We start from the raw sequence: 25,057 nt of genomic DNA, 5'->3' as shown, positions 1-25,057 counted from the left end.
TATTTTTGAATTCAGTTTGCTAATATTTTGTTGAGTATTTTTGCATCTATGTTCATCAGGGATATTGGTCTGTAATTTTCTTTTTTTGTGGTGCTTTGCCTGGTTTTGGTATTAGAGTGATGCTGGCCTTATAGAATGAGTTGGGAAGTTTTCCCTCCTCTTGTATTTTTTGGGAAACTTCAAGGATAATGGGTATTAGGTTTTCACTAAATGTTTGATAAAATTCAGCAGTGAAGCGATCTTGTCCTGTGGTTTTGTTCTTTGGTAGTTTTTTGATTACTGATTCAATTTCGTTACTGGTAATTGGTCTATTCAGATTTTCTTTTTCTTCTTTGGTCAACCTTGGAAGGTTGTATTTTTCTAGAAAGTTTACATTTCTTCTAGGTTATCCAGTTTGTTAGCATATAATTTTTCATAGTATTCTCTAGTAATTCTTTGTATTTCTGTGGTGTCCGTAGTGATTTCTCCTTTCTCTTTTCTGATTCTGTTTATGTGAGTCAACTCTCTTTTTTTCTTGATAAGTCTGGCTAGGGGTTTATCTATTTTGTTTATTTTCTCGAAGAACCAGCTCTTGCTTTCATTGATTCTTTCTATTGTTTTATTCTTCTCAATTTTATTTATTTCTGCTCTAATCTTTATTATGTCCCTCCTTCTACTGACTTTGGGCCTCATTTGTTTGTCTTTTTCTAGTTTCATTAATTGTGAATTTAGACTGCTTATATGGGATTGTTCTTCTTTCTTGAGGTAGGCCTGTATTGCAATATACTTTCCTCTTAGCACAGCCTTGGCTGTGTCCCACAGATTTTGCAGTGTTGAACTATTATTGTCATTTGTCTCCATATATTGTTTGATCTCTGTTTTTATTTGGTCATTGATCTATTTGTTATTTAGGAGCATGTTGTGAATCCTCCATGTGTTTGTGGGAATTTTCATTTTCTTTGCTTTTTTACTTCTAGTTTCATACCTTTGTGGTCTGAGAAACAAGTTGGTACAATTTAAATCTTTCCAAATTTACTGAGGCTCTTTTTCTGGCCTAGTACATGATCTATTCTTGAAAATGTTCCATGTGCACTTGAGAAGAATGTGTATCCTGCTGCTTTTGGGTGGAGAGTTCTGTAGATGTCTGTTAGGTCCATCTGTTCTATTGTGTTGTTCCGTGCCTCTGTCTCCTTTCTTATCTTCTGTCTGGTTGATCTGTCCTTCAGAGTGAGTGGAGTGTTGAAGTCTCCTCGAATGAATACATTGCATTCTATTTCCCCTTTTAATTCTGTTAGTATTTGTTTCACATATGTGGGTGCTCCTGTGTGGGGAGCATAGATATTGATAGTGGTTATATCTTCCTTTTGGGTTGACCCCTTTATCATTATGTAATGTCCTTCTTTGTCTCTTGTGACTTTCTTTGTTTTGAAGTCTTTTTTGTCTGATTCAAGTACTGTAACTCCTTTTTTCTCTCTGTTAGTTGCATGAAATATCTTTTTCAATCCCTTCACTTTTAGTCTGTGTATGTCTTTGGGTTTAAAGTGAGTCTCTTATAGGCAGCATATAGATGGGTCTTGTTTTTTTATCCATTCAGTGACTCTATGTCTTTTGATTGGTGCATTCAGTCCATTTACATTTAGGGTGATTATTGATAGGTATCTACTTATTTCCATTGCAGACTTTAGATTCATAGTTACCAAAAGTTCAAGGGTAACTCCTTACTATCTAAGAGTCTAACTTAACTCACTTAATATGCTGTTACAAACACTATCTAAAGGTTCTTTTCTTTTTCTCCTCCTCTTTCTTCCTCCTCCATTCTTTATATATTAGGTATCATTCTGTATTCTTTGTCAATCCCTTGATTGACTTTGGGGATAGTTAATTTAATTTACATTTAGGGTGCTTAGTAATTTGCTGTTCTACTTTCTTTACTGTGTTTTTATTACCTCTGGTGGCAGCTAGTAAACCTTAGGAACACTTCCATCTATAGCAGTCCCTCCAAAATACACTGTAGAAATGGTTTGTGGGAGGTAAATTATCTCAGCTTTTGCTTATCTGGAAATTGTTTAATCCCTCCTTCAAATTTAAATGATAATCTTGCCAGATAAAATAATCTTGGTTCCAGGCCCTTCTGCTTCATTGCTTTAAATACATCATGCCACTCCCTTCTGGCCTGTAAGGTTTCTGCTGAGAAGTCTGATGTTAGCCTGATTGGCTTTCGTTTGTATGTGATCTTATTTCTCTCTCTGGCTGCTTTTAATAGTCTGTCCTTATACTTGATTTTTGCCAATTTAATTACTATATGTCTTGGTGTTGTCTTCCTTGGGTCCCTTGTGTTGGGAGATCTGTGCATCTCCATGGCCTGAGAGACTATCTCCTTCCTCAGATTGGGGAAGTTTTCAGCAATTACCTCCTCAAAGACACTTTCTATCCCTTTCTCTCTTCTTCTTCTGGTATCCCTATAATGCGAATATTGTTCCGCTTGGATTGGTCACAGAGTTCTCTCAATATTCTTTCATTTTTAGAGATCCTTTTTTCTCTCTGTGCCCCAGCTTATTTGTATTCCTGTTCTCTAGTTTCTGTTTCATTTATTGTCTCCTCCACTGTATCCAACCTGCTTTTAATACCCTCCATCGTGCTCTTCAATGATTGGATCTCCGACCTGAATTCATTCCTGAGTTCTTGGATGTCCTTCTGTACCTCCATTAGAATGTTGATGATTTTTATTTTGAACTCCCTTTCAGGAAGAGTCACGAGGTCCATATCATTTAAATCTTTCTTGGGAGTTATATTAATTTTTTTCTGGACCAGGTTCCTTCGGCATTTCATATTTGTGTATGGCGCCCTCTAGTGTCCAGAAGCTGTAGTCTCTGGAGCTGCTCAGCCCCTGAAGCAATGTCAGGGGTCTCAGGGGAGTGAAATTGGTGCCTGGTAGGAGGAAAGAGCTGTTTCCTGCTTCTGGGCTGCTATGCCTGTCTCCACTGCCTGAACCAGTGGGCCAAGCACACAGGTATAAGCTTTTGTCCCAGATCATCCAGATATGGATCCCTGCTTTCCACAAGCAGCTGGAATCTCAGTCTCTCCAGGAATTCTCCCTGTCTTAGCTTTCCAATCCTGTAATCATGAGAGTATCATGAAAGCACCATGAAATGTAGGTTTGTGCTCCCAGAGCAGATCTCCGGAGTTAGGTATTCAGCAGTCCCTGGGCTCCACTCCCTCCCTGCTCAGTATCTCTTTCTTCCACCAGTGAGTTGGGGTGGGGGCAGGACTTGGGTCCCGCCAGGCCACAGCTTTGGTACATTACCCTCTTCCTTGAGGTCTGCTCTTTTCTCCAGGTGTATGCAGTCTGTCACAGTCCTCTTTCCTGTTGCTCTCTCAGGATTAGTTGTAGTAATTATATTTTCATATTATATGTGGTTTTAGGAGGAAGCCCCTGTCTCAACTCTCACACCTCCATCTCAACAATTGCTGACTTATTTTCAAGAAAGGAATCTTTTCAAAGGATATTTTGTTTCCTGTGCCATTTTCTGCTCTTTTGGGCATGTATTGAGGGATTCAATGTCATCTGTTGACCTATTTAATTTACCCTACCCTGCTTCCCTACATATACTCTTCACTGAATCTGTCAACTCATCTTCCCTGGAAAAACCACATGTGGATTTATTAACTACCCCTCTAAACACATGTGTATATATACACATTTGTCACTTGCAAACCTTGACTCAGCTGTTACTGTGAAAAACTGGTTAATTGTCTCAGTCATCAGTCCACATTAGGCAAGGATGCCATCTCTTGCTTTTTGGTTCCCTTGTACCTATGAGTAGTCCACAAATGACTGTTGCTGATAAAAAGCTGCTGATCTAGGTAAATTAAGTACTCTTGAATTATTGCAGAATTTTAGAGAATAAGAGCTCTGTCTGAACTGATGGGTCAAGTAGTAAATTATCTTGTAATTCTTACTTTAAAAAGTGCTTATATAAGCTTTGACTATAGAATAGCTACATTTTTCTTGATAGCTACATATAAAAGCCTTCAAAATATATTGTAGCAAAGCTGTGATTATTATTTGACTGTGAATAAGAAAGGGAAATTCTGTTTTTAGAGATGTACCTAGTTTAGACAACCTAAGAATATCCCAAATTTCATTTCAAATTTCCCATAGGCATTAATGGTTTAATTGTGCTTTATCAGTGGAGCAAAAGGTGTAGAGTATGTTCTCGATAATTTTGAGTAGTGTTTCATATTAACATAATGTTGAGCTGATTCATCAGGTAGTATTTATGTTGTGTAGAGTAATAGTTGTATACAAAAATAGATGAAATTATAAGCACTTAAGAGGTTATTTATGGAAATTAAGGATCAGTTATGATCTAAGTACGGTATTGGATTGGCACCTGGTAAACCTGTAATCTAGGACCAGCTTAGCTGTGTGACTTTGGAGAGATCACTTGACCACTCTGGTCTCTTATTTCCTCAGATGTGAAATGAGTGGATTGGAGCAGATGACCATACAGTACATTAGCTTCAAGAATATGTGCTGTGAATTATTTTTATTAGGATGGTTTTGATGTCACATGGCAACTTGAAGATAAATCCAATCATGAAATTTTCATTTATGGTGTTATTCTCCATTCCAATCATAATTGTGTAGATTTTCTATCTCCGAATATATTAGAGTAAGGGTTCAGCTGTTTGTTTCTTTCTCTTCACACAATTTTAGGGCAAAACAAAAAATACTGGTTGCAAAATAGTAAATGCAAAACTTGTTACATTGTTATTTTGGGTCACAATTTAAATTAGGCCCAAAACCATTTTGTCATACACATATGACATAAATGTATATGATTTTATTCATTTGAATTCCTGGAATCCCATTATTAGTGTAGGCAAATAAAATGAAATCTTAAATTGCAGGTAGAAAGCTTCCAAGAGAGCCGTAGGACTTGGAGTTTGTATTTCTATTTTCATCTAGACTCCATTTTATTTTATGTTCTCATTGTACATTGTCAGGTAATGGAACAGGGGAAGTAAATTGTTTTGAAAGGTGGAGTGAGCAGTATCAGTCTTTTATTTAAGTGGCCATTTTCAGGCTTTTTATTTTTTTGAAGCAATACAAAATCCAGGTTAAGATTTGCAGCCTCGCTAATAAAAATCCAAAATATCATTCATTGCATGTTGCCCCAGAAAGGAGATACTGATGGCTGGCAAGTTGGCATCAACCTTAATGAAGTGGTTCTTAGCCATCATTTGTGGAAGTCTCCAGTACCTCCTTAAAAATCAGTTCTATAACCATGCAAAATACAGAGTAAATAAATCTCAATAAAAAAAAGTATCTATTACCATCAGAGCATTTTCCTTCCTGTCTGCCTGCTCCTGCTTCCAAGTGAATGATGATGTAGTTATTTGGACTGATGGCATACGGTGAAAGCAGGTGCTGGAGGAGAAGACACTCACATCTCCACCCCGGCATTTTCCCTTGAGATGCCAGATGTGCAGATAGCAATCACTTTCATGATTCATCCATCTATCTCCAAATATAGTAAAAGCATTTATGTGTCAGACAGACCTGGGAACACAACTTTCCTCAAAAAGCCTCAGTTTCTTTCTTAGTGTAAAATGGAGTCACATTGTTTCTGGGCCTGAGTACAGGGCTGGTCAGTGTTAATCGTTTCCTCCCTAAGAATGAAACTGTATGCTCACAGTGTGAGACAGTCACCTCCAAGGTCTGTCCTCCCTCCAGAAGAAGCCTCGGACAAGGACAAAGAGGCATGCATTTGTGAGTTCATGTTCAAAGTGCATTTGGAGGCAAAGCAAGCTAAGATGCCTATTTTGTATTATTTTTTTCCTTCTTAACAAGAGTTTCTGAAGCAGAATGTGTCTGTCTCCCTGCCCAGTTATGAGGTGTCTGTGAGGAGGCCACATTGCTTCCTGAATGCTTTTGTCAGCTAGAAGGACTGGCAAGGTGGGTCAGGGATGCCGGGTTTGGGCCAACAGAGCCTCCCTGGGGGCTCCTGGCTAGTGGCTATGCACAGACTTCTTGGGTTTGCTTTCCATTAAACACACAAAGCTTATCCTAGAGTTGGTTTTTGTTTTCTTCTAGAATCATCTTGAGGTTTACTAGGGCACCTATATTAGAAATGAGGCACTGGACCTAATTTTTTCCCAGGTATATTAGGCAATATACTGTGTCTGTTATTCAATGAAAATCATTCTTTTTAATGATACTTTAAACATTTATCACTTTTATTCTCCAGAATAATTTTTAGTCTGTGTTCTTTCCTTCAGAAATCCCCAGTTGGACATCCAGAGCCGTGGAAGTTAACAAAAAGTCTTTAAGGCCTGAAAGGGAAATAAAAGGTAATTGCACATTAAGAAGTATATTATTAAATTCATGTACAACTCTGATCATAAAGTAAATGCAGCCTTTTGTTTGTGGAGCAGAGATCTCCCTCTTTTCCCACTATTTCCTCTCCTTCCCTCCCACTCCTGCCTCCATCTCCTTCCCTTCTCCTCTCTGCCTGCTTACTCTCCTCCCCTCGTGCCTCCCTCCCATCCCCCACTCTTGTCATGTGTCCATTCAGCACACACATGTGTACTCTGTCCGGTGCTGATCATGGCTAAGGTACACACACTTCACCCCTGTTCCCAGGCAGCAATCACCTGGGTGCAAATGACCACCCTCCTGACCACCAGGTCTGCTGCCAAGACTCAGAGGCTAGTCTTAGCTCCCACCTCTGGCTCTCACTCCCCTTGAAATGCAGGCCCTCTTTGAAGTTGCCTGGGTATTTGCTTGCAGTGACTTTTTGTGAATTCTGTGCATATTTAACCTCCCCAGTCTGAATGATCACCATCAGAGCCACTCACTGGGATAAGTCAAGTGTCAGTGACTTAGCGCACTTTGTAAATATTCTCACTTGGCATGAGACATGACATATTTTCTCCAATCACTAACATAATACATATATTGCAAAAAAAGGGCAAATGCTACAGATCTCTAAAGAATGTGACTATGTACACTGAAGCCACTCCCCAGAAACAATACTGGTTAAATTTGGGTGCACACACCTTAGTCATTTTCCTCTTTGTGCATATACTTGGGTAGTTAATAAAGGCATTCAGTCTGTAATAAGTGTGTTAACTCCATGGTGAAAACGTGGGGCAAAGATGGGTTCAAAACTTCTGCTAAGTAAAACACCTTTGTTCTTGTTCTTGGTCCTTGCTAATTAAAATGGCAATTTCTGGGTGCTGGGAGCCACTGCCACCCATATACTTCATTCATTTTGGTGATATTTTGTGGTCTCTTTGCAAGAGCTGTGCTTACCTCCCATTGCATGAACTTGCATTAGTCCAGTATTCCCTGAGGAAGCCAGGTTCAGGTGTTGCCCAGTCAGGGCAAGCACCCTTATCTGGGGGACTGGGTGGGAGTGGTGAGCTTCTCCCTAAGCAGAAAGCCTCTTCTGTAGTACTTCCACTCCAGTGTGGCTTCTGGAGACAACAGTTTCATTTCTTCCCAGTGCCTGTCCATCCTTAAATTGAGGGTGGCGAATTAGTAGTTGTTTGCCGGCAGGGTGACTTCCTCTTCCTGCCTCCTTTCCAAGATTTCGCTCCCTGACTGTAATTTCCTTTACCTTTGTTAATCTTACATACCCTTAGAATTGGTCCCCTGCCCCCACTTGGTGCCCTCACTCTATCTGAACACAGCTGGCCGTGAGCCCAGTGGCCCAGTGCCACCATTTACTCACACTGTCACCTGCTGAGGCTGGCCTGGCTGGTGGAGCTTGGTAACTGAGGGCTAGTGTGTTTGGGCACATGGTTGGCCACAGTAACTCAGTAGTTGATGACCACTGATTGGACTTAGGACATGTGTACAAACAAGGGCTCTTTATTCTGGGGTTCCTTGTGCACCGGTCAGGTAGAAGCCCTGACCTTTAGTCACATGATCCAAAGACTATTGAGCTGTGCCAGCTTGGAGGCAAGACTTCAGTTTCCCTGTTGTAAGTTTCTTTAGGGAAACTTAGGGGAAAGGGTCCCAGCCAGATGTATGAGTTGACCTGTGGATTAGGGGGGTCCAGCTCTGGCCAGCCAGCCCTGGCCTGCTTCCTGGCTGATAGGGGGACAGGTGGCAGGCCTGGAGAGCCAGGCTCTTCGGGGTTGGAGTCAGGAGGATCTGGGCTAGCATCTGGGCTCTGACACGTATGTCACGTGTGATGTTGGAAGAGCTATTTAGTCTCCATACCCAGTGTCTTCATCTATCAAATCAGGACAATAGTAGTAACCCATCACAGGATTGTTGTGGGCTTTCAGTCAGTGAGTTGCTATATAGATTGGCACACGGGAAGTGTTGGACACCTGTCAGTAGCTTTGGTCTGTCATCTTATTCAGAATGGAGGTGATATCTACTTCTCATGGTTACTATAACACTAAATGGGGGGGTGTATATAAAATACATTGTGCCGGGTGCATATTGCACTCGTGGTAGCCCTCAGTGATAATGGTGAAAGGACAATGGAATTCTCAGCAAACGTGTTCAGAATGGGACAGATACCAGGGCCCTGAATGTGGCTAATGTCTAACACAAGTAGGCAAGAACTGCTACTAGTTTACTTTGTCAACCAGACAGTACTTATTTGTTGATGACTCATGTCTAAAATCTCATCATTTGCCTATTAAATCATTGTCTACACTTTGGTCACAAAAGTTAATTCATAAAGGTGTGGTTATGATTGACTGTTGGAGTGAATAATTAAGAGTTAAAATTTATATACTGCTCTAATCTTTTATTCTTGTTAGTGTCCATTATTTAAATATAAAGGGCAGTACTTTCTTGGATTTTTATGAAATTTTAAGACTAACTGAAGAATAAAGGTATTAGATCTTGAATAACATTACAGTCCACTGGCTACACATGTCTTTTCTCATAGTATATATGTGTAATTATTTTGCTCTCATTAGATACTGCCTTTCTTTCTTCATTCTTAAATGCAAAGTCTATGACAGTATTACCACCCATGCTATATATGGTTGTTCCACAACTATGAAAGGGGGAAGCACCCTGAACTCTAACAACCTTTGTTTCTACTATATCTAAAATAAATGAGGCCTGTAGGAAACCTTTGACATTCTTTTCCCTATACTTTGAACCAAAACACATTTGAATCATTAGTGTATGAGAGAATTTCTTATCATTTGTTTTACACATCTCCTTTGGTACACTTAAAACATGACATTATTTGGCTTCAAAATATCTTTTAAATAAAGGAGTATATAATTCAAGTGACTGTGAGGCACCTTAGAAAGTGAGTGTATTTGAACCCTTCTGGTGATAGAGACCCACTTTGTTATCTTTGCATCAGGCCTGCTCAGTGAAGATGGGAAATGAATGGAAAATTCAGCAAAGGAATTGGAGAACTGAAAACCCCTTTGTTAGAACACTGAGAATGTGACAGCTTTTCAAGTTTACCTTTGGCATCGCTGTAATACAGTTTAAACAAAGTGAAGACATTTTGGGGGCGTGGTGTTGCATGTGTACTTGAACAGTGATACTAGCTCTTCACTCTGGCCAAAGTTTAGGATGCTGATGGGCTGGAGTCTTGTCGTATCTTTCCTTCCACCTCCCTTCCTGCTGCCTCTCTCTCCTGACTCCCACTCCCCTCCTTCCCTGCCTCTCTCCTCCCCCACCTCTTATGAGACAGAACTTGAACACGGCCTTGCCTTCCCTATCTGCCCTCCCCACCTTCTGCATTCTTATGTGGTAGCCTTGAACAAGGCCCTATCTGCCCCTTCTCTTGTGTTCCCTGTGCAGCGGCCTGGGCCACTTCAGAAGTCCTGATAAGAATTCAGCCTACTAGCAGTAATGCTGTGAGCAGTAATCATACCCTTGCCCCTGCCCTTTCTGCTTTCGTGACTTGTGTCCTAGTGGACCTCTCTCCATATGTCAGCCTCTCTGTTGGAATCCATGGGGGTACATCTCTGATTCTGATTTAAATCTACCTCTTAGAATAGTATTGCCAATGCCCTTTGCTACATATTTTCTCAGCCAATTTGGGAAGAAAACATTCTGCTTCCGTTAACATCACTATTTTCTGGCAGAGAACAGTATCCAAGTGGTGCTTCACAGAAAAGACTCAGTCCAAAGTTTTATGTTCTGTTTGAAATACTTAACTTTCTTATCTGTCAGTATGTATTCCTTGTGATAGAAGTCTAGCCCTGTGACTCCTGAACTTGCTGAGTGCTCTTTCCAACAGTAGACATTACCCTCTTTGCATTATAATTCAGTTTTTTTGGACATTTGCACAACTTTAAAATTTTGATTTTGTTGATGTGGTTGCACATAAGTTATGGTTTGTCCTGAGGTTAAACAGGTAAAAATAATGCAGCTACTTATCAAAATGTGTAGCCATGCCAAATGAAGGTTTCTGGAAACCTGGAAGTAGTTTAGTTTGCTTCCCTGAATAGGATAAATTACTGAGCCCTGCCCACTCCCCACCCCCCAGTCCCCTTCCTAGACACACAACCCTCAGAAGTAATCTTTGGTTTCAACTCTCATTGAGAGGTATTTGCTTTTGGTGTATATCTGACCTGACTACCCTCAAAGAGCAAACCATTTAAGCAGGAGTATATTTTAATATGCAGCAATATGCAGTCCTTCAAAGCCTAATTTGAACTTTTCTTCTCCTAGTACTGAATGTCCTGATTTTTTGAATTTCTGTAATGGAGACATAGATTTTCCTAGTCTGAATTTCCCTGGTTGATATCCAGTCATACTTAAATTTATTTATTTATTATTACCTTTTCTTATTGTTTAGAAATCTGCTGTTTTGGGTTTGAGACTATTAAATTACTGATAGATTTTTCATATATTAGTGACACTAATGTACAAATATGTTAAAGTTTTTGCCTGCTTCGTTTATAATCCTAGGCTCTGGTTAACCTTCGATGAAACCTGTTTTCTACAATAAAAGAGCTTTAATTGCTCCATATGATTCTCTTAAAAAATAGCACTTTTTCAGGTGTTCGTACACATATGTGTAATTCGGTTTTCTTTCTCTAAAGGCGAATTTGTTTATTTTATTGATGTAAAGTGTTTCCAATTCAAGTTGCACATTTCAGTTGAAAGGAGGCAGCTCCGTTATAATGAGAAGTACTGTTTTTAATCTTTTGCAGTGAATACCATTCTTGGCTATGTTTTCTGACTTGTTTCCCAAGTTAATTAGAACTGGAAAACAGCTTCTTTTCTCTCTCTCTCTCTCATTGTTCAGGGCCCCCTCATTGTCCTGATTCTCCTTCTCTCCCACTGCAGTTAGCACTGCATCTCTGAGGCTGTTCCTCTCTTTGGTCTCCGTCAACTGAGCAGATAGGAGGCACCAAACATGACACAGGCAGAGGCCATTTGCATTTGAAATGCCAATGCATGGGACCAAATGAATTCCAGATTGCTCTGACCCAGGAACTCACCCAATTTTTGTTTCTTAGCCTTCAAAAGGTCCTATGAGGAAGATATTCATACCTATTGAACAAGCATGTTGTCCTTCTCTCCCTGAGTGATTGCTGTTGACACATAAACATATTGTGGCCTCTTTTCACTTACATTTTAAATCTCAGGTATTTCTCACTTTGGATTAGGTGGCAAAGCTGCCTTCACTCCTCCTCATCAACCCCAGGAACGTTGCTAATGACTCTTTCCTCAGAACTTGTTGGATGTGCATATGAAACCACGGCACCTTTACAAGACAGATGTTGCAGACTTTAACTCCTTGACTTTACAGAGGAGAAAATTGAGACCATTTTGTAGTTGCCTTCATTAAATATATCTAAAGGAATATAGCAAATATATTTTTCTATTTTTATTTTTAATATAGGTACTTTTCATGTAATTAAAGTATTTATGGAAAGTTATTAGTGCATTAAATCATATTAAAAGTGATTGGACTTAAGTACCCACCCCAGCAAGGGACTTGCCATCTGGGACTGCTGGGAGCAGAGCTGCCATTCAGGAGTCTCCTAAATGGCCACTTGTTTGCATTTGCTCATTTAATAGTAAACAGTCTGGTCCTGGGCTTCCACAGTAAAAAGATAAGGTTTCTGTCTTTGAGAAGCATGCAGTTAATCCATCGGAGTTGTAACCTGATCCCATATTTCTATAAATTCAGTATTCAGGGCCACAAAGATTTTTGACAGAAGTTCCCAGGGAAGCTGAGGAAGGCACGTCAGCCCTGCATTCAGAGCTTATGAAACAGCTTCCCCCTGCATCCCTCCAAGGTCATAGGTCATTCTGCAGGGTGCTGCCTGCAGAGCCTTGCAGGTAGGTTACAGTCAGCCCAGCTGACAGGCAGTCCTGAGGGCCCTACTCACTGGCTCTGCTTCAGGGAGGTTAGACAGCCAGTCATCCTCATTCTGAGAAAACTGGGAGGGCCTCTGAGTGCCTCCTCACTGTGAGTCATGTTAAAGATGCAGGGGACTTAGCTCCATCCTGGTCTGACTCAAAGAGTGAACTTGTTCCCCTCAGAGTGAATGTAATGTGTTCAGCACATGTTTGATCCTTTGTGGGTTGGCAGGGGGGTAGAGGCAGCCCTCAGGTACCCCGGGCAGTGTTCCTGGGAGCTGGGCCCTTGGCACCCACACCATTTCCTATTTGTTCCCTTGCAAACTTCTCACCATCCTGCAGACAAAGTCATAGCAACATGGAATTGCATTGAGTTCATATGTTCTTGAAATTTTTTTTAATTAAAGTAGCATTGACACACAATCTTATGAAGGTTTCACATGAACAACACTGTGGTTTCAATATTCACCCATATTATCAAGTCCTCCCCCCAATTCCAGTAGTAGTTTGATGCTATAGAGTCATTACTTGTCTTCTCCATACTCTACTGCCTTCCCCGTGACCTACCTATATTGTGAGTGCTAATTTTAATGCCCCTTAATCCCCTTCTCCCTTCCTCTCCACCCATTCTCACCAACCCCTTCCCTTTGGTAATCGCTAGTCCCTTTTCTTGGTGTCTGTGAGTCTGCTACTGTTTTGTTCCTTCAGTTTTGCTTTGTTGTTATACTCCACAAATGAGTGAAATCATTTGGTACTTGTCTTTCTCTGCCTGGCTTATTTCACGGAGCATAATACACTCTAGCTCCATCCGTGTTGTTGCAAATGGTAGGATTTGTTTTATTTCATTGTGTATATTTACCATATCTTTTTTATCCATTCTTCTTCTGATGGACACTTAGGTTGCTTCCATATCTTGGTCATTGTAAATAGTGCTGCAATAACATAGGGGTACATATGTCTTTTTCAATCAGGGAACTTGTTTTCTTCTAGTAAATTCCTAGGAGTGGAATTCCTGGGTCAAATGGTATTTCTATGTTTAGTTTTTTGAGGAACCTCCATATTGCTTTCCACAATGGTGGAACTAATTTACATTTCCACCAGCAGTGTAGGAGGGTAGGAGGGTTCCCCTTTCTCCACATCCTCGTCAGCATTTGTTGTTCCTTGTCTTTGAATGTTGGCCATCCTAATTGGTGTGAGGTGATATCTCATTGTGGTTTTAATTTGCATTTCCCTGATGATTAGCAACTTGGGGCATCTTTTCACATGCCTGTTGGCAATTTGAATTTCGTCTTTGGAGAAGTGTCTGTTCTGATCCTCTGCCCATTTTTTAATTGGGTTATTTATTCTTCTGGGTATTGAGGCATGTGAGTACTTTGTATATTTTGGATGTTAACCCCTTATCAGATAAATCATTTACAAATACATTCTCCCATACTGTAGGATGCCTTTTTGTTCTGCTGATGGTGTCCTTTGCTGTACAGAAGATTTTTAGTTTGATGTAGTCCATTTGTTCATTTTTGCTTTTATTTCCCTTGCCCAAGGAGATGTGTTCAGGAAAAAGTTGCTCATGTTTATATTCAAGAGATTTTTGCCTATGTTTTCTTCTAAGAGTTTTGTGGTTTCATATCTTATATTCTGATGTTTGATTGATTTCAAGTTTACTTTTTCTGTTTGTAGTTAGACAATACTATAGTTTCATTCTCTTACATGTAGCTGTCCAGTATTGCCAACACCATTTGTTGAGGAGGCTGTCATTTCCCCATTCTATATCCATTGCTCCTTTATCATATATTAATTGTCCATATATGTGTACATGGGTTTATATCTGGGCTCTCTGTTCTGTTGCGGTGACCTATGGGTCTGTTCTTATGCCAGTACCAAACTGTTTTGATTACTGTGGCTTTGCAGTAGAGCTTGAAGTTGGGGAGCATTATTCCCCCAGCTTTATGTTTCCTTCTCAGGATTGCTTTGGCTATTGGGGGTCTTCCGTGGTTGCATATGAATTTTAGAACTATTTGTTCTAGTTTGTTGAAGAATGCTGTTGATATTTTGATAGGGATTGCATTGAATCTGTAGATTGCTTTAGGCAGGATGGCCATTTTGACAATAATAATTCTTCCTATCCATGAGCACGGGATGTGTTTCCATTTATTAGTGTCCTCTTTAATTTCTCTCATGAGTGTCTTGTAGTTTTTAGAGTATAGATCTTTCCCCTCCTGGCTTAGGTTTATTTGTAGGTATTTTATTCTTTTTTGATGCAGTTGTAAATTAAGTTGTTTTCTCAATTTCTCTTTCTGCTAGTTCATCATTAGTATATAGGAATGCAACAGATTTCTGTGTATTAATTTGGTATTCTGCAACTTTGCTGAATTCAGTTATTCTAATAGTTTTGGAGTGGATTCTTTAGGGTTTTTTATGTACGATATCATGTTATCTCCAAACAGTGACAGTTTAACTTCTTCCTTCCTAATCTGGATGCCTTTTATTTCTTTTTGTTGTCTGATTGCCATGGCTCAGACCTCCAGTACTATGTCGATGTTCTTGAAATTTTATTCTTTGTTCTTTTCACACAATTTTTAAAATAATCTCTCAATTTCTGTTTAATAGGCTGTGTTAGGGGCCAGGACAGTCTGTGCTATCCTCATTTCACCAACCTTGTTGGCATGTGATGGCCTATTGATAAAATTTTAGTGACAAATGTACACATGTTTTTGTTCTTTTGTTTTTAGCAGGGGGTGAGAAATGGGAAAAATCTCAATTTCTAGGGCACCCATAGTAACTTAACCACCTGAATAAACATTAAATGGAAATGTTCATTCCAGCAAGAAATAGAACCACCATTTCAATCTAAAACATGATGATGTTTCCCACTCTTCTCTTCTACCCTTTTACTTAAAAATATCCCATCATGATTATCTATTTTCAGTGGTCCCCATCACTGGTTTGTTGGTGATTTTTCACCAGCATGTTAGCAAAAGTTCTTTCATGATGCTGTGTCTTCCCACTTCCATGGTTTGATATGTCATGATTTTGTAGCCTCTGCCTATTTGGGGGCAGCCACGGTCTGAGGAAATCACAGCAGGTGTACTGTAAGCTGGAGCATCTTGCAGCCAGGTAGGGAAGGTATGGGCATTACCCTGGATGATGGAATTCACCTACCATTGTGGTCACCAACTGTCACAAAGACATGGCACTGGGGTTTTGTGCTGCCCTAATGGGTCCACTAACTTCCTGTGTGAGCCATCTGGTAAGGGAGGATTTTCCCCAAAACTAGTGTGTGGGTCACCCCTCTCTCAATTTCAGCTGTGGGACTCAATGCTGTGATCTGACCACAAGGTGGTTGGCAGACAGCTAATTTTCTCTTTAAGCCAGGAAGGAGCACTAAGAATTGCACTTACCTCCTGGCATGGGTCTTTCTCGTATGAAGTAAGCAGGGTTGCTATCTCCAGTGCTCAGTAGGATTTGACCTCAGATAAGCTGTGTAAACTCTCCAAATTTTGTTTCCTTGTGTTTACCATGAAGAGAAATAGATTCTGATTTCTCTGCTTCTGTAAGATATAATTTTTGATTTGACTCTTATAATGAGGCAGTAAGTTAGAACAGGTAATGTTATTGGACCGAAAGTAATATTATTCCTTTTTTTTAGATACCATACTCTATATTTGATCCCGGATATTACACTAATTGCATTTATGATGAAGGCATTTTAAAATCACAGATGTTAATTGACTTAAAAATAGAATATGTACATTTTTATTAAGCTGGTGTAAAACAATTTGAGTGCTTTTCCCTAATTTTCTGGCTAAAAGCAGCAGTAATAAAAATTGTGGGTGAAACCTCAGTGTCATAAACAGTTGCTACCATGAATCATTTGGTTTTTGGCTGCCTTTTACACAGCCGTGTTATACACATATGTATTTCTAGTTTATTCAGACTTCTGGTTTACCTAAATTTTTGCTATGCATTTTAATTTTGACCCATGAAATCTCCCCATTTCATTTTTTTTTTAGAGGACATCTCTCATATTTATTGATCAAATGGTTGTTAACAACAATAAAATTCTGTATATGGGAGTCAATGCTCAATGCACAATCATTAATCCACCCCGAGCCTAATTTTCATCAGTCTCCAATCTTCTGAAGCATAATGAACAAGTTCTTAAATGGTGAACAAATTCTTACATAGTGAATAGGTTCTTACATGGTGAACAGTACAAGGGCAGTCATTACAGAAACTTTCGGTTTTGATCACGCATTATTAACTATAAACAATCAGGTCAAATATGAATAGTCATTTGATTTTTATACTTGATTTATATGTGGATCCCACATTTCTCCCTTTATTTTTTATAGATTTTTAATAGAATGCTGAGGTGGTAGGTAGATGCAAGATAAAGGTAGAAAACATAGTTTAGTGTTATAAGAGAGCAAATGTAGATGATCAGGTGTGTGCCTGTAGACTATGCTATGTGTTAATCCAAGCTAGACAAAGGCAATAAAACATCCACGGATGCAGAAGATTTCTCTCAAAACAGGGGGTGGTGAGGTTCTAAGCCTCACCTCTGTTGATCCCCAGTTTCTCACCTGATGGCCTCCTGCGACTGTTCCTGTCTTAGGTTTTTCCACCCTTGAGGAATCTTACCCATCTCTGGCTAACCAGTCATCTTCCGGGGCCATACAGGGAAATGTAAAGTTGGTAAGTGAGAGAGAGGCAATATTGTTTGAAAAGGTTAGCTTTTTACTTCTTTGCAGATTTATGCCCTGTGGCTTCTATGTCCAGCATTTGTCTTGAGGTATCTTTACCACTTGGAGGAATTATGATACTCGGTAAATTCGATATGAGGCATGAATTCTATTTAAGGGTTATAATTAGGAAGGAAGAAGAAAAGCTATAGAAGTAGCAGGCAGAAGAAAACATGGGAAGATTGATTATTTCTTTGACATATCTTCTTGTAAAGTAACTTCAGCATGTATAGGTTTTAAGCTACTAATTAAATTGCGCACACACATTAACATAATAGGAATACAGTTACATAACCAAAGCAGATCTATAATTACCAGCCATCTCCAGTGAAACCAAGAAAACCAGTTAGGCATCCTAGGCATTTGTGAAAATTTATCTATGATATGATGGATATTGTCCAACTGTACTTGAACAGTCTGAGAGAAATCATACAAATTAAAACAACCCATTCCTGGGAACTGTTCACATCCCATATGTTCTTTTAACAGTAGATAGTCTGTAGTAAGATTTTGGAGCGCTACAACTTGCACTTCTCCTAATTCTTGATTGAGTTCCAACAGTATAGATCCAGTCAGATTTGTTGTTTTACTGTATGCACAGGCCAGCTTAGATATCTCCTTCTTCATTCCAATGACAAGTCCAGGAACCAGTGGGATGAATGCAGCTACAGCTGTAGCAGCACCTGGATCTTTGTGGAGGTTTTTTGATGATCATCTTCTGGTATTTGTCTTCCAGAGAGTACTGATGTTGGAAGTTCTTCTTCATATCATATGTTAGTTCATTTTCTGGGTAGCCAAATTAGGCTTTGATCCTCTCTATAAACACAAACAGACCCTTTGCCCACACTTTGATATGCTCTTTATACCATTGTATAGAACTCATTGTAGGTCACCACACAGAAACTGCTTTTTTTTTTTTTTAAGAGACAGGAATATTATCAGAAAAGAGTACCTCCAAAGCCGATCATCTGACACCCTTTAAGTGATCAAAATTAAGGATATTTAAAGCATGCATTAATCGTTGATCCCCATTTTATTTTTTAAGAGAGGGGAACTAGTTAGTTGATGCTAACACAGCCCCTATAGGTGGGTCTGGATTACGTTGATTATGCATGCCCTGTCTGTGTGCCTTGAGTTTTATGGGGTTGAACTGTACCTTTCTAGAACACCAGATGAAGGTGTGAGTGAACAGCCTGTTTATTGTGCAAGCTGTTCTGTTTTCCACTATCTCAAAGCCACAGTCTGCATCAAAACCAGTTACCAAAACTCTCTGGGCCTTGTGTAGAAATTGAAATAGATAAAAAGCATCCTCTCACTAACATGCCAAGACTTTTTTGATTTCTAGCTGTCCCACTTCACATTGCAGAAATAGGCCAAGAGACTTTGTATGATTCTGTCATCTTCATAATGTACCTGTCCCTCAGGGCATCAGGGGCGGACACTGTTTGCACTGAAATGAATGAGATGATTTTCCAATGCACCAGGGATTTATTGACATTTAAAGAATGTGAATGAAAGCAGTTGATACCTCACCAGAGCAGGACAATTACTCCCTTCTAGGATTTGGAGTCTTACTGACGGCTGATTCTGAAAACTAGAATTATTTGACCACTGGGTGTGCCTCTGCCTGCGAGAAGAGGTGGCTGGTGACTGCCAGCCCAGGTACTGGCAGCGTGTGGGTTCATACTGCCCTGTGCATCATCCAGGTGCCCCGTTAAAGATGACCCATGTCAATAATCAAAGCACTCAGGTCCATGGCATTTTGCCTTTCAGAAATAAATATTACTGCAAGTCATGCATTTCACCTTTGTCAGATAGTTGGGATGGAAAACTGTGTGGTCTCATGAACACTCTTACAAATCAAGAACTTTCCTTTGCATTCTGTAATACATCACTGATTAATTTTTAAACCCATGACAAGTTAATTTAGTTTCTTTCTGCTTTGATTTTCTCACTCAGTAATACTAATACCAAATCTGAGCACTTTACAGTGTTTACCATTGCCAAGTAGTGTTCTAGCTACTTTACAATATTGCCTCACATAATCCTCATAAAAGCTTTGGGTTAGGTATTCACATAGCCATCAAAGAAGCTCAGCTAAAGAATGTTGAGCTGACTGATAATGACAACTGTGGACTGAACTAGAGTTGATTTTAAAAGGACTATCTTGAAGATCATGACTCAGACTTTGCAGGAGCTAAGGTGATTGGCAGGGGAAGGAATCACAGCCTAAGAATATCCTTAAATAAAAATTTATTAACTTAAATAATTTTGTCTATGTTACACATAATAAAAAAGTCTTTTATGCTTTCGTAGGGAAAAAAAAAGCTCTGGGTTAGGTTCTGCTATTATCCCCACTTTATAGATGAAAAAATTGAACCATAGAGAAGTGAAATAGCTTGCCCAGGGTTACCCAGCTAATAAGTAATTAACTAGGACTTGGACCCATTCAGACTGGCTCTAGAATTCCATCCCCTCAAATGATATTCTGTACTGTGTCTCTGAAAAAGTAATATAATACTGCCTGATTCTTTTGTCTGTGCTATTTGGGAATTAATTTCTGCATCAGCATGGACTCAGAGCTACACATCTGGGTACTCCAAGGCACCACATACACTTCCTCAAATGAATCATGTGCGGTCATATGAAGCCACTCACACAGACCACCGTGGCCATGACATCTCCCAGATTGTGGAATACACAGCCTGTGCAACTGTACCTTCAGTCCTTCATAAGCTGATAACACTTACTCAGAAAACTTCCAGGAACACATAGAAAACTAATATATTGTGCCTAGCGTGATAGTTCATGCTTTATAAGCTCACCTTAGTGTATCAAAGCCATTTGCAGTTAAAAATGTATAAATAAAAAATATATATTTTATGTAGCAATCTTACATATGCTAACATGCCCATCTGAAAGCAACAGCTACCAGCTAAATCCAGAAGCTATACAGTCGCAACAGAAGAATCAGAACATGTCCCTGTACTAATTTCTAGTTTACATGGACATTAGTTGGCCAGACTGTGGATATTATCCTTACAAAATAATCAGCTTAGTAATTTTGTAAATCACTGACCAACAGAATCACAAAATAAAAGCCAACTTGAAATAATTCAGCTGTCATTTAGCTTCAAGTCAACACAACTGATGCATCGGATTTTAGGATTCAGGGGTCCCCTCAAGTAAAGTACCAGTTGTGGTCAAAATCGAGCAGCACTGGGCAATTGTCAGGAGGCAAGGACAAAATACTGTGTGGGTCATTGAAACAAAGCCCTGTTTTATCAATTACATATGTTCAGTATTAGGTGACAATAACATTTATACAATTTAGTTTTAGTAAATAATGAGTGAACTGTCCAAAATAAAAAGCTATATTTTTAAGCATCTTTAATTTGAAGTCAAAGCTTAATAAACTGTTGAAGAGTTATTTTAAAAACTAGCAAAGTGAAATTAGTTGTAGTCAGACAGTAAGTTGGTGTGGTGTAGGTCTGTGCAATTAGGAGAGCAAGTGCCACATTTATTACAGGAGGAGAAGCCTAGTCCTGCGGTTCAGAGCACACTTGAATTGCATTCTGGAAATGTCAGTAGTCATCATGTCTGCACAGTGGTGCCCCGTCTCTAGGAGCATAATTACACTCTCCCTTGCCACTGTGTTGCTCTTCAGTTAGGAAGTTGACTAGAGAGCTACTTGGTAAGTTCCACGAAAGCAAAGTTTTTGTCTGCTTGTTGACTGCTCTATCCCCAGGGCCAGGCACTGTGCCTGACACCCAGTGGGTGCTTCATAAATAGTGACTAAGTGAATGAATTGAACTCTTTTCTGATATAACCCTTACTATATATTAATACACAACTATAGACTTTAAAATAAAATCTTAATAATTCAGTCTTCTGGGATGTCTAGATTCTTAGAAATCATTTGTACATTTTGTGGCAATTCTCAGGAGTGCCCATTTCATTGATGAGGAATTTGAGGCATGGAGAAATTAAAGGAACCCAGAAATTGACTGTCAGATATAACCTAAAGCCTTGTAATTCCATGTATTATATTCTCTCTGTTACATAGTGTATACCAAGAATCCCCATTAAGCACTTAGTCCCCCATTATCAAACCTGAGGTAACTAGAATGTCTTAGTACCACCTATATAATTTCTTCCTTGCTGGTTTGGCTTTGAGTACTCACTTACAGCAGAGATTTGGAGAAGGAATTCTGTATGCACATCTTAAACGGATGCACACACAGACATGTATTCACATTTCTGCATTTTCAACTTCTATCACCTGCTCACATTTGCTTTTGTAAGAGGAGAGATTGGCATCAAGTTAGGAAACTGTTAGTTTTAAATACTAATCTCCAGTTTTAATGCTAGACTATGCCATTCTGCCCAATGATGACTGTGGGGGTCCAAATTTACTGTAGTGCTCATGGTCCAATTGAATGTACAATGCTTGGTGTAAGACTGGAGACACTTGTCTGATTGTACATAGGGTCTTCAGGTCTATAACTTGAAATGAACAACCTGTTTTATGTATATATGTGTGTGTATATATGGACACACACACACATATATGAATGACAGATTTCTAGAGCTGATGTTATTAACAATCATAATGCTAACACACTTTTAAAGAAGAATAAAATTGGATGGACGAGAAAGTATAAGTGACAGTAGGAAGCATTTTCAAACAATACTGCAGTGGTATCTAAATAGGGAGTGAACCTAAATAGGTTGGAAGTGGATGCTAAGTAGTTTCTTTCCTAGGAAAACAGATAAGACTGTAGAGGAAGAATGAGATACTCTACATTTTTTGGCATTAGTGACATGAGCATTCTGCTGGACTTCAGATAGTGAAATATTTCTTGTGCCTTAGTCCAGGAGACCCAGCCTGTCTGTAGGGCAGAGGTGAATATTTATTGCCTCACTTGTGTCATGGTCTGTCTTTGGGTCGGATGCTTGTAGTAAGACTTGAGGACCAGGGAGTGTATTCGTAAGTGGTTGCTGTGCATGGGTGCGCCTGGAAGCTGCTGTTCTTGTTCCCTGTTCCGATCAGGGCAGCGCTGTGCCTGAGCCACCCGGCCTGAGCTGAGGTTCCAGGCACTGAGGTCGAGTTTGACCAGAGCTGCCAGAGACCTCATGGGGTTGTAATCCATCGTTGTCATCTTCTCCTTTCTCTCTTTCTTCTTTTTAAACTGATGTTAGTCGAGCAAAGATAACTTAGTAAATGTTTTAAGAGGTGATTTCCTACCAAACAGTAATAGAAAAATTCTGTCTTTGTACAGTTTATACTTGTTTTAGAAATTGGCTGCTCTCTTGTAAAACTTGAGAGGCTATTTAATGTGCATAATGGATATTGGAATTTTAGTGTTTTTAAAACAGCTTCTTTATGTAGGAGGTTAGTGTGCTTGGTGACCAATTTAAGAATTTTGAAACAAAAATTTTTTTTTAATGTAGGCTTGGCTTAAACTTTGTCTTCCTTCTTTTAGCTCTCTTTCAACTTGTTTAGAACACTTATTAGCATAAAGGCTTAATGGATTCACATTCCCTGGATCAAATATGTGCTGTTGAAATTCAGTGTTGATTTTAAATACCTGCTTAATAATCTTTAAACCCAACCTGAGACTCTGGAGTGCTTAAGCATAGCTCATTATTACAAAGCCAGTCAGCAGTGAATTGTTTAGCAAACAGTATTTTGCACTGGTTTTTCTCCAACTTGGTCCCTTTTAGAAGCACCTGCAAATTCTTTTTCAGGAAAATTATCTGTTCATATTTTAAGGATAAAAATAGAAACATGAAATGTTCCTCTACTACGGGTTGGTGGGGAATATTTTGGTGTTCCTGAATATTTTTTATTTTAAAGGGCATGTTAACATTGATCTGCCCATTGTTCATACCCGGCAGAGCATTGCTCCATCAGCCCACAGTGGGGTCCCTTCCACTCCTCTCCTTGCCTCACCACCTCACAACATGTCTCGTGTCCTGCCCCCCTGTGTGGGTCATCCCTGGCCTTCCTCAGCTCTGCCTCTTTTTTTGTATTTTCTCAAGGATCCTAATCCTGATTTGTAAATGAGGGATACTTTCATTCCTTTTTCCCCGACTCAGGACCTGGAGACTTGCTGCTCCATTTTCCCTTGTCTTCCTAGGAGTCTCTCATCTCACTTGCTGCCCTTTGTCCATCCTATGATCTAAATGGGAGCATGCAGCAGGGTGGTGGTCCTCCCTCACCTCGGAGCACTTCTCACTCCTGATCCCTACTAGGCTTCACCATTGCTCATCCCGACATTTATGCCCCTTGCTAGGCTTATTTCATCAGTATTCTACTCCAAACTCAAGTTCCTGGAGGCACGAATGGCTCTCCTGATCTTCCTGCTGAACCGGCAACCTCTACTAGCATTTCTCCTAGAGGACCACTGAGCTCCTATTACTAAGGGACTGTTTTTGGAAAACTTTGGAGAAACACCTGAACTCCCAACATTTGCTCATTAAGCATTTTTGTCCTTCAACTTTTGTATTTTCCCTTTTCTTTCTGTCTTCCCTAAGTTCCTAGTCAAGCCCACATCTTATTTTATCACATGGGATTACTGAAGCCACCTGTGATGGGTTACTCTGTCCCTCTGGTGTTATTAGTCACCTTTTCATTCTGCCCTGCATGTGGGGGGATCTTGATAAATACCATCTTGATGGCTCCTTCATTCATAAAAACCTTTGACTAATTCTCATAGACTGGGGGGAGGTGGGCAGATGAGGTAGGCTGGGCACCCACCTTCTGCCATAGTTGAGTGCTGATTCACCTTTCCAGCCATTATTGCCCTCTTCCTCCCAATCATTCTCCTTGGCTTCATTGATATTGAGCTCTTGAATGCTTTGTGCAAACACATAGCATTTGCTCTCATCCTGACTTAAAATGCCTGTCTCCTTTTCTTCACTTAGCCAAGTAATGATACCACATGCCATTTATTAAACATGTACTGTGTGCCTGGCAAAAATGCTAATGAGCACAGTATATCATGCCACTTAATCCTCACAGTGACCCTATAGTGTTAGCACCATCCCATTTTTATTCTTGTATTGCTCTCCCTGTACCTATTACATGGGTTCTAGTGGAAATGTGCAGTGCAGGGTCTGTAGTGTACTCAGGCATGCTGTCATTGTTCCTTTTTAGCAGATGAAGACATTGAGATGCAGATGGGCAGGCCACAAGTGGGGCTGCTCGGGTGGGCACTGGCATGTGTGACCATGGGACCCAGGCTTCTCAGTGCTGTGTGAGGGTCTTCCTAAGCTTGGCTCTGAGTGCTGTCTTTGATTCTTACTAGCAATTACGCTGCTGGTCTGTAGACTTCTGCTCTCAGTAATAAATGGGTACTCATGAGTAACTGAGTTTAACTAACGAAAACTTGATATTCATAAACTGAAATGGCTCTGTTACCAAATAAAGTGAATGCTGTCCTTGGCCTTGCTGAGGCCCCTGTGCAATGTCAAGCCCCTGAGCAGCTGGGGAGCCAAGCCCCCAGGCGAGATGCCGGCCCTTTGGGCTGGAGCCCGCTGGCAGGGACAGCCTGTTCCCAGGAATCGGCTCCTGTGTTTCTTCAGGCCTTTGCGGAGTGATCCCACTGCACAGTACATGTCCAGGCTACAGGTCGGCCTGTTCTCTCTGGGGCACAGAGAGGGTGTGTTGCTCTTCCCCTGTGAAACAGACCATCAGGAAAACTGAAGAATCATTTCACGCCTCTTTGAAAGACAAAACTCTAAACTTGAATTTGTAGCATTTATTTGCTTTAAGATCTCACTATTAGTTTTCAATTATCCATAAGGTTTATTTTTATTGTTTTATTTTGAATTGTGGTAAAAAACACATAACAAAATTTATCATCTTAATAATTTCTAAGTGTGTAGGTTTCACTGGTGCTTTGTTACTGTTTTATATTACTACTTTTTAAATTTTTCATGTGTTTATTAGCCACATCTCTACAGCTGTTACATAAACTACTTAAGGGCCTGGGTTAGGTATTATCCA

At 39.8% G+C, this 25,057-nt stretch overlaps 1 protein-coding gene across 14 annotated transcripts in view; it reads left to right on the top strand.

Moving 5' to 3' along the window:
- Positions 1–25,057, top strand: part of FAM110B (family with sequence similarity 110 member B) — a 153,310-nt gene that overhangs the window by 37,767 nt on the left and 90,486 nt on the right. For 8 of the 14 annotated variants that reach the window (XM_036999463.2, XM_073229530.1, XM_073229529.1 and 5 more), the window contains one exon: positions 6,265–6,336. The exons of the other annotated variants lie outside the window; for them this stretch is intronic. The gene's annotated coding sequence lies outside the window, so the exon portion shown is untranslated. The remainder of the gene's footprint in view (positions 1–6,264; positions 6,337–25,057) is intronic. 14 annotated transcript variants of the gene reach the window in all.

Source organism: Manis javanica, chromosome 2, assembly GCF_040802235.1.
Source record: "Manis javanica isolate MJ-LG chromosome 2, MJ_LKY, whole genome shotgun sequence".
Classification (NCBI taxonomy): Eukaryota; Metazoa; Chordata; class Mammalia; order Pholidota; family Manidae; genus Manis; species Manis javanica.
Note: the sequence above shows the minus strand (reverse complement) of the source record. Positions and strands in the feature narration are given on the sequence as shown.